We start from the raw sequence: 14,665 nt of genomic DNA on the forward strand, positions 1-14,665 counted from the left end.
AACTGTAGTAATATGCTACTTAATAGTGATATAATTGTCCAATTTAATTTTTACTCTAGATTCCTCTAGAACAAATGAAATACTCTCAAACCTGTGCTTTTGATGCCTCGTTATAATCACATTTCTCTTGCTTTTACTAAATCTATCAGTTGGTGTCTTGCCAGAAGAATAGAAACCACTCTGCCATCTTCAGAATTATGGACTTAATATAGATCTTGGACTTAGGAGTCCAGGAAGGAAAAGCTAATAAGAAAAGAAAGAGAGCTTGAGAAGCAAAGTCGTGGTGGGGAGGGCAACGACACTGTGACACCCAGAGGTTAGTATCTGTGCAATGTAGTGACCAGCCTCAGGACTAAGAGATTAAAAGGGAAGAAGAGCTGTCATTAAAATACAGGATTCGGTTCCTAGGTCACCAACATTAGGAATTAACCATAGAGTTTTTACTCATTTTCCTGTCATCAAACTTTCCGTGGACATTATGTATAATTCCTATAAAAACACTCAAACTTCTGTTATTTTCTCTTTCATTGTGTTCATATTGGTTTTTTTTTGTTTTGTTTTTTTTTTTTTTTTTTTTTAGTGAATAGATTCCCCCTTTGACTGATGATTTTCCTGGTTCTCTCCTGTTTTTTAGATCTTCATGATCCCACCATCTCAGAGACTCATTATCCTGTGGCCATTCCTCTCTGTCCTTCTGCTGTAGGCCGGCGCTTTATTCAGCTCTTAGGTGTCTCCATTTTCCTTTAACATCTTTACCAACTGGTTCCTCTGATTCAGCCTGAGAGGCATTTTGTGAGAACGGACATCGCTAGGAAAATCCTTCTCTACTCACTTCACTGTGGAAAAATCCTGTGTCTCCTCCTCTAGAACTTCACACTAAATTACATTCTTCTGCTTTTTCTTCAACGGGGTTTCACTGGGTTATGTAGCCCTGGCTCTCCTGGATCTCACACTGTAGACCAGGCTGGCCTCGAACTCACAGAGATCCACCTGCCTCTGCATCCCAAGTGCTGGGCTTAAAGGTGTGCGCCACCACCGCCCGACTCATATTCTGCTTTTCACCAAGGTGTATTTAAAAACTTGACTGTAAGCTCATATGTGTTGATAGTGACTAATATTTCTCCAGTAGACCATCAGAATCTCAGAGTGTGAAAATCCACCCCCGCCCCCAGTTTCATTCATTCTACTGATTCAGACTGTCAGATACGGGGAAATCCCTCACTGAACAGGCCCACGGGGGCTCTGATGGCACCCAAGTGTGAGATGCGCTGACAGCCACCTTTGTTTTCAGCTCTGACACCTTTATTCTCTCTTCCTTTGGTGCTTTTGAAAATGTTTTTATCTTTTACAGCAGCCTCTCTTGTCATCAGACATCTTAGATGGGCAGTGATGATGTGAAGTTTGCCCCCTTGTTTCGGAAATCATTTTTCTTTGAATCAATTATCTTTTTCTTGTAGGTGACAGAGGTTTTTTATTATATATAATAGAGAGTAGAAAGCCATTTTAAAAAGACACAGCACTAAATAATTGTCTAATTAGCATGTATCAAGAAGACAAAAATATTCCACTAGAAATTCTTAGGGAGAGCTCATAATAAATCAATGGTATAAGCTTTCTTCTCTTAGGCGCATATAGCAGAATGCCTCCGGACTCGATGCTCTGTGTCAACACAGGCCTGGGAAGTAGAGCAGATATTGATGTTCTACAGATGGTAAAAATAAGGCTTGGGAAGAATAGAGATGCTTGTGGGAGGTCACATAGGAGTTAACTGAAGCACTGACAATGGAATCCAGGTTTCCTGGGGCCCCTTCATTGGCTCCACCTCCAATTCACAGTTGGTGTCTTTGCTAACACACATATATGCACATTCACACATATACATAGATACACACACACACACACACACACACACACACATAGCTCCTACTCCTACTCCTTGCAATGTATTATAACATGACGTAATTGAATATAGGCTTCTCCTTTGCACCCACTGTTTGCAAAAGTAACCCGGCCTCCTTCATCCAGGAGTGAACAGCTTCTTGGAAATAGCTCAGCATTACCAGTGAATGATTACATCTTACTCCATGAATGCTGCTGATTACAAATTGGGAGGCTGGGGGATGATGCAGTTGAACAGACAACCACAATCATTTCAAGGTCCCCTGACACAGCAAAAAACAAATCAGTTACCATCAACCAATGGAAAAGAGGCTGCTCTGGGTGAACTTCCAGGCCCTGAAATCTCCTCAGCTCCAAACAGCCAGTAAGCATTTACATGCATATGGTCCCATCAATAGTCTACAACAAAAGAAGAAACCGATACAGTCAGTTCTCCAAAATGGCCAAAATTCCAAAATCATTTAGATTTGGCTTTGAAGCATATTTTTCTTTTAAAATCATATTATATTTGTATTTATTTTGCATGGGGAGCTGGGGTGGGGTACGTGTGGGGGTCAGAGGACAATTTGCAGGAGAAAGTACTTTTCTTCCTCCAGGTTGGTTCTGGGGATGGAACACAAGCCATCAGTCTCAGTGACAGGTCCCTTTACCTGCTGAGCCATTTTGACAACCACACAATGCATTTTTACATGTGGTATTTGGATTTTGGATTAATATATATTGAGAAATTAGAATATTTTAATATTCTAATAATGAGAAACATGAAATGATAGCCTGGCTTTCTCATCCTGTCTCTTTATTTAACACTACTTCCCCATGCCAGGGGTAATTGGTGATCTCAGCTGGACAGCCAAACTGGACATCTTTTGCCACATTACATACATAATTATTTTATCTACTAACATATGGCTGCCAATTAAACACAGAACAATAAGGGAAATTTTAACATTAGATAAAATAGCTCTAGTATTAAATACTTAGCCATAAATATTTCAGATACACTCTGGTCACTGCACATTAAAAGTATTCATTCTTTTTTGTTTGTTTGTTTGTTTTTTGAGACAGGGTTTCTCTGTGTAGCTTTGGCTGTCCTGGAACTTGCTTTGTAGACCAGCAAATTCAGAGATCCACCTGCCTCTGCCTCCTGAGTGCTGGGACTAAAGGTGTGCACCATCATGCCTGGCTAAATTATTCATTCTTTATTTGAAATCAAATTTAACTGGCAAAATGCAATTTTATTTTCCAAGCCTGGTAACCTAGAGTGCAGATTAAATAAGATAATATATGCATAGTTTCTGACAGGCAGGAAATGTTCATTAAAATTATTTTTGTAATTGAGTTTCTATGGAGCCTAACAAATAGTAATAAACATGATTTGTGTATGATTTGACTGTTCCCAAAGCCTTTGTGTATTCATAACCATGCTGACCCTCCTAATGACTGAGTTGTATCCCCTTACTAGGTGAGAAATTAAGCCTTGTAGCCATGTTTTGCTGCCTGCAGAGTATTCTGCACATGCTTTACAGAACTTTATGGGCATCCGTTTTATGAGACAGATGCACTGCGCACCAGCCAAGAGGCCTGATCGACACACAGTTTTAAATACTGATGACCACTATAAATATTATTAGATAAACATCAGTTTTTGTGGTTTTATTTTTTGTTTATTTTGAGACATCTTGCTATGTAGTCCTGGTTGGTCTAATACTCCTTATGTGGGCCAGATAGGTCTGTAATTTGCAATATTCCTTCTGCCTCAGCCTCCCATGTGCTGGGATTACAAGTGTGCACCCCATGCCTGCCTGAGCATATTTGTTTTACAATTGCATCACAATCCCCTTTCGCCAGAGACCATGGCTGCTTTGTTCTCTGTTGTCTGACCAAAGGACTGCTCAATAAATATTTTATGAGAAAATTAAACTTTCATATTTTTGCTATGTTTTTCAAATAATGAAAGTAATAACAATGTTAATGTCACCATCTATGGTGAACCAGGCTTATTCTAGATGGCTTGTATTTACTAATATATGCTGGTTTATGAAATGGATAGTGTTAGCCTATTTTATAGATGAAGGAACTGACGCATAGGGATCAGTCATTTTCCTGGCTGACTACTTGGTGAGGATGTAGTGAGCTGGCAGGATCTGTATCAGAGTCTTCCCTCTTAACCGTTGTCCATATCAGCCTCCAGCAGAGAAAGATGAGCTCTAAGACCACAGGCATTGCAAGTGTCTTGAGGCATACAGCCAGTATGCTGCCTATGTGACTAGGAACACCCAGGCAGCCACTCTGGCATGGGAGTCTCACTGGAACATTTTGCCCCTTTACCTGACAGTAAAAAAAAAATATCCAATAGTTCCTTTAAAGTTTCATTTATTCGGTTATTATAGCTTGGGCTTTTTTTCATATGGTTAAAATGATATTTCTTCTTTGATACGGTGACTATTTACATATATACCTTTGACATATGAGGATTGAATAACTCTATCTTTATTTTCATTTGTGGAGAAAGGCTTTCAAAAGTCATTTGCTTGCTCTTTGGATTGGTTTTCGATCCTCTAGCACAGTGGTTCTCACCCTTCCTCATGCTGTGACCCTTTAATATAATTCCTCGTGTTGTGGTGACCCCCAAGCATAAAATTACTTTTGTTGCTACTTCAAAATTGTAATTTTGCTACTGTAATAAACTGTAATGCAAATATCTAGTGTTCAGGTTATCTGATATGTGACCCCTGTGAAAGGGTCAGTTTGACCCCCAAAGGGGTTGTGACCCACAGTTGAGAACCACTGCTCTAGCCTATGCTATTTAGATACAAATAAAGAGACATATGTCTGAGTGTCCTTTGTGGCTTCATCCATTGCTCTTGTATTTAAAATGAGAAACACAGATCCTGTTCTGAACTCAGTACTGTCTATTGTGGCTTTCCAAAGACTCTGCCCAGAAAAGAAAGCCTGAGGGACATCAGCCTTGGATGGCCCTCCTTGGTTCCTTCAAGCTTGAAATGTTTGACACCTGAAGAGATAGGTTCAATTTGTCTTTCTGAGTCATTCCACTTTTCTCTGCCAACCAAATCCTTCTGTTTTTGTCTCCCTGGTTCTAAGGATGGAACCCAGGGCCCTGAACACACTGTGCTGCTGTTCTACCTCTGATCTACGTGCCCTGCCCAACCTGTTTCCTTCCTAACACCATTCTCCTGAGAGGAACCTGTTATCTCATCTTCATGGGCAATCCCAGCTTTTTTTTTTTTTTTTTTTTTTTTTGAGACAAGGTTTCTCTGAGTAGCTTTGCGCCTTTTCCTGGAACTCACTTGGTAGCCCAGGCTGGCCTCGAACTCGCAGAGATCCGCCTGGCTCTGCCTCCCGAGTGCTGGGATTAAAGGCGTGCGCCACCACCGCCCGGCGGCAATCCCAGCTTTACAAGCATTGTATCTGAGAACACTGAAGAAGTACACACACCACTTTGTGTGTGTGTGTGTGTGTGTGTGTGTGTGTGTGTGTGTGTACATGCAAGGGGATGCATGCATGTGCCCATGTGCTCACACAAAGACCAAAGAGAACATGGAGTGTCCTGCTTTGTCACTGTCCTCTTGAGACAGAGTCTGTCACTGAACTTGGAGGTAGGCTGACAGCCAGGAAGCCTTGGTGTTCCCAGGTCGTCATCCCTCACCGCGTGGGTTACAGGCGCATGTGCAGCCACACCCAGCTCTTTCTGTGGGTTCCAGGGCTTTGAGCTCAGGTCCTGGGACTCAGAGCGCATGCTCTCTCCGGGTGAGTCATCTCTCCAGCCCAACACAAAGCTTTTTTTAAAGAAAGCCAGTTGTTAATCCAAAATTTTAGAACAACAATAACAAGGGCTTATGTTTGGTCTTATGCTTTAGCAAATTTCATCCTGTTTTTCACGGATGACCCTGGCCGCACAGCAAAGACTCCTGTACACATCAAACGGAGACGCTAATGTCACTGTTACTGAAACTGTAGCCAGCACTGGAACCTGGTTTTTCTAACAGAAGTCCTGTGATTTTTTTTTTCAACTTCTTCAAAATTTCTTGTTTATGAAACAGTGTCCAACAGGGGAGCTAAATATCTACCAATGTTTTTGCCAGTCAAATATTAGTGTTACAGAAGATTCTGGAACTTTCTTACACCTGCCTGTCTGTTACTGGTTGAATGAATGCTCGAAGCATTCACGCACTCAGCACACAGTTTGAAAAGGTGAAAAAGCCACATGTGCATATTCTGTTACTGCAGAAATAAGCATTCCCTCTCAGAGGTCCTTGCCTGACATTAGTACTTCTCACGGTCTTGCAGGATAGAAAGCTGGATGTCAGCTGGTTATCTTTTGTGTCAGCCACAAGATGGTACCATTGCACAGCCTAGAGAGAGCATCAGTCGGCAGAGACCCTCTAGTGGATGCATCTCCTGTTAAATGTCCCACAGAGGACCCTTGTCTTTGTCATCTACAGTATAAACATTGTTCTCATCCCCCATCAAAAGCATAATAGAAATGCACATATCTTGTAACTTGGACGTATTCTGTTTCTCTCACCTACACAGCATCAGGACTCTGTTTTGCTTACTGGAGCTTTAGGATCACCCACACTTCTCCTGAAGGAGAAGCCTATCATTTGAATGTTGGAGTAAGTGAGGCCTGACTAACATCCCCTGACCTTTTACACTGTGAGCAGTCCCTCCCTTTCTGAAGGGGCTGACTGTAGGAGGCACGGGGATCAGCTCTCCGAAAAGGATCCGAAGTTTATTTTTGTAACGTGCAGAATGACTGAGAGCGGTATGTTATGTCATAAGACAGAATTCAGACTTAAGATCTAGCAGAAAGAGTGCATGGAGCATCATTTACCACGGTGGAACACTAACACACAATGGTAGGGAACAGGGTGAAATGGCCACACCAGAGACATGCTGCTGCAGACGACAACTGGCAGAATACAAAAGAGTGTTTTATCAAGTGGGGCAATGCACAAGACATATTGTTAAATGGAAAAAATTACAAAGAAGTATTCAGGGGCATGCATGTGTGTTTCTGGGAGGGCCACAAAATGAGTAACAGCAGCTCCATCCATGTGTGGCTAATTTATTTTTTGGTATAGCACCTACACTTTCTGCTTTGGGAATGTGATCATTCATCCAGGAGACAAAATGACTCTGTAGCCAACTTGGCTCTCATCCATCTCACAATGGGAAGAAGAGATACTTTGACTGACAGTTCCCTCAGTGAGTAGGGAGGGGGAGAGTGTCCCATGGTTGGTATGTGAGGGACACAGCTGCCACATGTGAGATTTGCACAGATAGAATTCACTGTCTTCAGTGCCTCAAGTGGGTCTATGTGAGATTATGTGAGATGCTCTTTTAGGAACTGGCCCCAAATTGGTCAGAAGTGTAATTTCTATATCTGTATCTCCCTCTCATATATATGTTACATATATATGTATGTTACACACACACACACACACATATATACAGATACAGGTATAGATATAGTGTGTGTGCATTACCCGAGTACGAGTATTTATTCTTTTTTTTTTTGTGACAAGGTTTCTCTGTGTAGCTTTGCACCTTTCCAGGAACTCACTCTGTAGACCAGGCTGGCCTCGAACTCACAGAGATCCGCCTGGCTCTGCCTCCCAAGTGCTGGGATTAAAGGCGTGCGCCACCACCGCCTGTCTTGATTCTTTTTAAATGTACTACAAAGTCAGGGCAGCCAGGAACCCAGAGCATGAAGCTGATCACCAGCCCTTCCTGTCTTTTTGTTTCAGAAGTGAAGCAGAGCAGGGGCTGGGACACAGAAAGGTTTGTTTTCCACAGAGATTGCTTCAGAGAAAGGGAATTGCTCTAACTCCTTTTGTAATTTCCCTTAGAGCAGAAATGCCTGGCAGGGATGGCATCCAGTCAGAAAGTGGTTTCAATCATCAGAGCCTCCTCTGCATTTTATTAGCAAGACCAAATAGTAGACAGGCTTGTGGACCGGGACTATTTCTATATGAAAGTGTCAGCAACGCTACTACTTGCTCCATGTGTTTGGTGACCTGGGAAGTATCTGTAAAAGGGCACACGTGACAGTATGAGCCATTCAGCCATGACTGAAGTTCTAATACTATACTGTGAATTCTTTAGCCCTGAGTTATTTAACTTTATGTGGCCTGAGGCAATTGCCTTGTAAAGACAAAGGCTGATTTTGGCTCACAGTTTCGGTGGTCCCAGCCCAGGAGCCGTTGCCCTGTTGATCTGGGTTTGTAGCCAGGCAGCCCTGCGTGTGCTTACCACACAGCCAGAAACAAGAGAATGAAGATGCCAGGGTACTGCAGTTCCCACAAGAATGCATCCCAAATGATGTAAGAATCCCATTAGTGGCTGCCTTTCAAAGATCCCACCATCTTCCCTGACAGTGAGGCCTTCCCATTTTAGGCATCATTGATAGGCAGACAGTATCTGAGAACAATGTTTTACATCTCCTCCCCCCATAGTGCTGCCAGGAAAGTCCAGTCTCACAAAATTAAACATTGCTGGAAGCTGCATAAATCTCAGAACCCCCTGTTTTTCACGTGCTTAGAACTCAGGAAACACATAACATCATATCACCCCCAGAAATGAGGCTCTGGGATATGGTGTTGGGTTGGGTAATCAGACTGTGTTTATCCTTTTTTGTTTGTCTTTTCTTTCTTTCCTTTCTTCTTCTTCTTCTTCTTCTTCTTCTTCTTCTTCTTCTTCTTCTTCTTCTTCTTCTTCTTCTCCTCCTCCTCCTCCTCCTCCTCCTCCTCCTCCTCCTCCTCCTCTTCCTCCTCCTCCTCCTTCTTTTTGAGACAGGGTTTCTCTGTGTAACAGTTCTAGTTGTCCTGGGACTTGCTCCACAGACTAGGCTGGCCTTGAACTCAGAGATACAACTGACTCTGTCTCACAGGTGCTGGAGTTAAAAGAGTGGGCTACCACCACCCAGCTAGACCATGTTTATCTTTCTGGTACATGTCTGTGCCTTCTGCAAATATTGATGGGAGACCTAGTAGTACCTAGTCACTGCAGGAGACATGGAGGTGACTATCCCTGAGGCATCACTGCCTACCAGAGTCTCAGAAGGGCAGTGGCATTGCTGCCATTGTGACAGGAGCAGAAGGAATAACAGCAACAGATTCTGTCGAGGCTAGATGGACTCTTGAAATTATATCTCACTTTCCAACTATTTTTAGAGGTATCTAGGAAAGTAGCCTACTTCAGCAGATCCGAATCCTTAAGAAATATTGCTGGCAGCGAGACTTTCCCCTTTTGGTCACCAGACAGTCCCCCAAATTAGTTGAATCTAGAAAGTTCTATATTTGAGACAAAGTTTTTTTAATGCATAGTAGTTAAAATTGAAGTGCAAACATGGTGTGATTTTTATGCTGGCTCTTTATATGCACAAATGGCTCATAGTTCTTGGCTACCCTCCATTAACTAGGGGGCAGCTGTCTTACCAGCATGTGTCTGCTCATCCCTCCAGGGCACCGTCCACTTGCTAAAGCCTTTGGTGAACCTGTCATCTCTTCTCTAACTGGATCCCACTCTTAATTGGGCCAACCAAGACACCCTCATCCAGGCACTTAATGAAACTCCCACAATACTTCCCTTGGTAAGTGGACTTGGGGGGCTTAGTCATAATCAGGGTGATGAGATTCTTCTTGTCCCCACTCCTCCAGTTGGTTACATGATTTTTAGATGCAATGGGAAGTAGTAATACAGGACCTTCCTTCAAAAGGCAGGAAGAAAAATATCACATTAAAGATACTTAAATAAAAAATATTAACAGTTTTTCTTTCTTCTACAGTCTTTTTTTCTTAACTTGTTATAGTGTTTTAAAACTGCTATATAATGCTAGTCTGGGTGATAAAAATTTAAAATTTTAGCATCCATCTTTATATTGTCAAAGCCAATTTCATTCTTTTGGTTTTAAAATTAAAATACCCTGACATAACTCTGTGTGGTTTATTATATAAAGCTGATGTTTTTGAAGTACATATGCATTGAGGAATGGTTAAATCTAGTTGATTAACAAATGCATTACCTCACAGAGTTATCAGTTTTGTGGTGATAGCAGCATAGCATCCTTCTCTCCATTTCTCAAGAACATAATTAACTGAGGTCAGCTGGGAGGCAGGGGGAATGAGGGGAACATGTGGGCCAGAGCCTTAGCTGGGGTTTTCATGAGCAGGAAGGGAGAGGAAGGAACAACATCTGAGTTCCTCCATGATTATCTAGTGGTAGGAATTCTATTGAACTTGGAGTTACACGAGTGGTTCCCTAATTGTCCAGTACCTGACCCTAAGGTCATGAGTGCAGAGGAATATTGCCTCTCACTAAAATCCAGCCTGGGACATGCTTTGGAGCATTTCTCTAGACTAGCTGGCCTGCGGAGCAAAGTCATACTCAGAGATACCTTGCTTATTGACTCTCAGAACTAGCTAACCATGACATGGACAGTCCTTGCCTGGTCCACAATGTCCCCAAGATGTAAAAGCATCATTAAATACATAAAATTAAAACATGTGATTAATACAATACATATAACAGAAGTTCAAACAGAAACTATTAATAATCAAGATGGTGGCAACAGAGCATGAGACTTGGTACTTCTGTGCACAGGGCCCTATAACCCTGAAGCTGACAGTGTCTATTCCTTTGCAAATTCTATTTGCTTTCTTTTGTTGTTGAGACAGGGTCTCATTATGTAGCTCAAGCTAGCCTCAAACTCACTATATAGCTCAAGGTAGCTTCTGGCTCAGAATTCTCCTGCCTCAGTCTCCCTAGGGCTGGGATCACAGGTGTGTGCCAACATGAATTCTTTCCAGATGAATTCCTCCTGGCTCAGTCACACACTAAGAAGAAGCAGGGTTGGTTGAATAGGTGTTACAAAGTTGTATCTTTAAAGTTACAGGGATCTCTCAGGAGCAGGATGGACAAGACCCAGAACCAGGCCTCTTCAGGGACCAGAAGGAGACAAAAAGACCCAGGTGCAGGTTTGTCCAGTTGAGGTCGGCAGACAGGCAAGGCTGAATGTCAAGGGTGTGGTGGTAGGAGGCAATGGTTTAGTTTAGCAAGCATTTATTCCATTTTGTACAGGACTGAGATGCAGCCTGTACCTTTGAAGCAAAGGACTGGGTCTCCAGGGGTCCTTCAGGATAACAAAATTCATCATGTAGAATGCGAGTAACTTTTAAAAGCCAACAGAGTTATTTGTTTTATAATGATGACTTTAGTGCCACAGTGAGCAGTGGGAGAGACAAGACAAAAGACAGAGGCGACTTGGAAGTCTGTAGCAGTAGTCTTAGAGAGGACCCCAGTGAGAGATCAGCAAAAGGGGTACAGCCTGTGGATGGAGGGGAGTCCCCAATGGCAGGTCGGGCAGGGCAAAGCTTCTGAACTATTCACAGTGGGTGGGGTTTGTGGGCAGAACACCAGCCCCTAGGTAGAGAATGTGTAGACAACATGCAGAGTGTGAGAGTATTAGCGCATATGAGGAGAGGCCAGGTCTTAAGAATAAGGGGGATCCAGTGGGAGAAATGGAGTTGGTCTGAGGACAGGGGGGACTCAGCAGTACCTCCTCCAGACAATGCTCGCCAGCCGCTTGCAGGCCTTGTCCTCTCCAGCCAGGATTTGTCCCAAGTGGGGGTGGAAGGACAATGGTCCTCTTAGCCAAGCCTGGGAACCAGCCAGACTAAAATGTTAGACCAAAACATTTATACAAAGACTTTTAGAAAATTAATCAAGATACTACATTTTTCTTATTATAAAAATCTGAATCTTATAAATAAGTAAAATGGAAAAATCTAAGTAAGTATGATTTTGGGTCACTTAACATTTAGAGGCTAAATACCTTTAGTATTTTGCCTTTGTATTCTCCCTTAATTTGTAAAAAACGAGAGTCTTGTTTGTTATTCTGGAGGTACTGTCTCTTTTACTTTGGGGGCTTTCAACCGATTAATGTTTTCTCACATACCTGTGTGCTTATCTTGAGCCTCTCAGGAAGCAGAAGCAAAATGCTGCTCCCTCTGCAGTCTCTAGGACCTTAGAACTTGCTCTTGATGTCTTCACCAAGGGCAAAAGCATTGGTGAGCAGAAGATGGGTACCTGGGTGCTTCAGAAAGTGAACATGGGAGCTGGGCACGCCAGCACGCCTGTAATCCCAGCACTCAGGAGATTGAGGCAGGCAGATCTCTGAGTTCAAGGCCAGCCTGGTCTACAGTGTGAGTTCCAGGACAGCCAGGGATATACAGTGAAACCCTGTCTCAAAGAAAAAAAAAGTGAACATGGAAGATGATTGAACAAAGTATCTGATGACAATTTAATTTATGCAATAAATGCAAACAATATGCTGCATTTATTATAAGAAACAATCAAATATATATTTGAAACGCATATTTAGTATAGTATGTTTTCTATCTCAAACACTTGACCATGTTCAGCTACTGTCTTTTCTGTCCTTCCATACCAGCCATGAGTTTGAGATTCATCGGCTTCTCAGGGAACATAGACTTTGACCAAACTCAAATTCCTGAAAATCTTGGCAGTGTGGAACAGTGATTCAAATGAACTGAGTCTAGAGAGAGTCCACTGAGAGATAAAGTTCTTTCTGATGACTGAAAATCTAGCAAGAACTGTGAGTGCACAACACTGGGGTAGTGGTGGGGCCGCCGGGGCGGTGGTGAGGCCGGTGGAGAAGATGTATACGAGTGTGATGCTGCAGAAGTCTGTGGGAATTGATGCTCTTCACTCAGTACAGACGGCCAGTGGACAAAGCAACTCCTTGCTGGTACAGAGCCCACAGACATATGAGCTTTGGGGGAATCGCAATGTGCTACTGAATTTGTTTGACTTCAGGTCTCTGACTCTTTTCACTGTCTCTCCATTCATGCATTGCTTTTTAATTTTGTCTTCTTGTCATGAGCATGGGGCCTTGTGTCTGTTAGATGAACCTCACTCTGATGTGGGTCATGGTTGTAACTCATCAAGATCCTTTGGAATCCTGATTTGGTCCCCGAGACTCTAAGTCAACTCTGCCAGCCATGTGTGCGCTTGGTCAACATGTTGTTACATTACAAACCTCCACACCAGGTGAGAAATGGAGGATTAGGAGCCAAGCCACCCCAGCTAAGAGTGCATCAAAGCTGGGTCTTTGGACCTTCAGGCAAATGTTCCTTGTCTGGTTCAGTACTGGCTGACGACAACGTTGAACGTTGAATGTGGGATGTATTAGAACCCACATACCAAAGACTCGTCTCTTAAGTTGAGACAATCGTTTTCATTTCTGAGAAGAGGCTCTTGGGAAAGGTAAGGATTTGTTCCAAGTGAAAGAACAAAGTCAGTGCTACGTACGAGTTCTTACAGAGAATAATTATGTGAGAAAGATATCTTCCCTTTTTGAGATTCTTAGAATGTCTTAGATGTTTTTGGATGACTTAGGAGGGTAGGTGAGCAAGGATAATTAATTGAAGAGGACTCTAAGTTCCGATGGGTGAAGATGTCAGATAGAAGCTGCTTAGCCATGCGTGAGCATTCCACGATGAAGCTGACTTTCAGAAATAGTATGCTATGAGAAAGCATGTAAACCTCACTTGGGATCCTGACCTGGAATCTCTGTATTTCAACTTAGAGAGGTTGAAGGAATTTTCAGTTCATTCTTTGGAACAGGATTTGTTCTGTTCAAGTTTGGGCTACATCAACAAGGTGTTGATTCCTCTAACTGAAAAGTGTTTGAAGAAGTCTATTAACTAGAAACAAAATTACCACCTTGACAGCAAGGTTAGGGCAACCAGACCCACTTCAAGTAGAACACCGGAAGTTGAGATCTGGGGTGAGGGAGTGGGGCTCTTCAGAATCCATCCATTTTTTGGCATAGAGTCTGGCATCCTAGACTAGCCAGACTTTGAACTTAGGTCCTCCTGTTTCAGCCTCCCAAGCTACAGGGATTGCAGAGGTGCTCCACCATGCCAGCTAACATTTCCTTCTTTGTGAAGATGAGGAAGCAAGGTTCTGAGACCAAAGTGGCTTTCTGAAAGTCATTATGTGGCTTGGCTGAAGAACAGGATTGTCATGGGCTCCTTCCCTGGGCTCTGTCTGTTCTCCACCTTGTGATGTTCCATTGCCATTTGGCTCAGAAAATGCACTAATAAGGACTTCTCAGGATGAGTTATTTTGTTTGGACTCATTAAGAACATTTAAGAAAATCCCCTTTGGAATATAAAAAGAAACCCACCAGTTAAAACCTGATATAAATGAGTTTTAGATGAATCTCTCTGCGAGCAGCCATGCCATGTGATGCTTCTGATGACACAAATAAGCAAGAGCAGATGGTGGTTACGTTGGGCTAAGAGCAAGAGTCATACAGGAAAAGTTTGCAGGCTTTTGAAATTGTACTTGGTTGTAATTTCTAAATTTCTGTGGACTTTGCTTTTCTGACTATAAATTGAAGATAGTATTTCCCTTCATTGTTTTGAATAATGAAGAAATATTATAGTAGTGCCCAGCCTATATTTACATATAATAAAGATCACTCTTTTCTTTCTAGACTCTTCTTCTTCCTCCTCCTTCTCCTCCTCCTCCTCCTTCTTCTTTTGGTTTTTCAAAACAGAGTTTCTCTGTGTAACAGCTTTGGCTGTCCTGGAACTCATTCTGTAGACCAGGCTGGCCTTGAGCTCACAGAGGTCCACCTGTCTCTGCCTCCTGAATGCTGGGATTAAGGGTGCATGCACCACCACTGCCCAGTGACTTTTCTTCTTGTATATGC

The sequence above is a fragment of the Peromyscus eremicus genome, chromosome 1, assembly GCF_949786415.1.
Source record: "Peromyscus eremicus chromosome 1, PerEre_H2_v1, whole genome shotgun sequence".
In the NCBI taxonomy this organism is placed as follows: Eukaryota; Metazoa; Chordata; class Mammalia; order Rodentia; family Cricetidae; genus Peromyscus; species Peromyscus eremicus.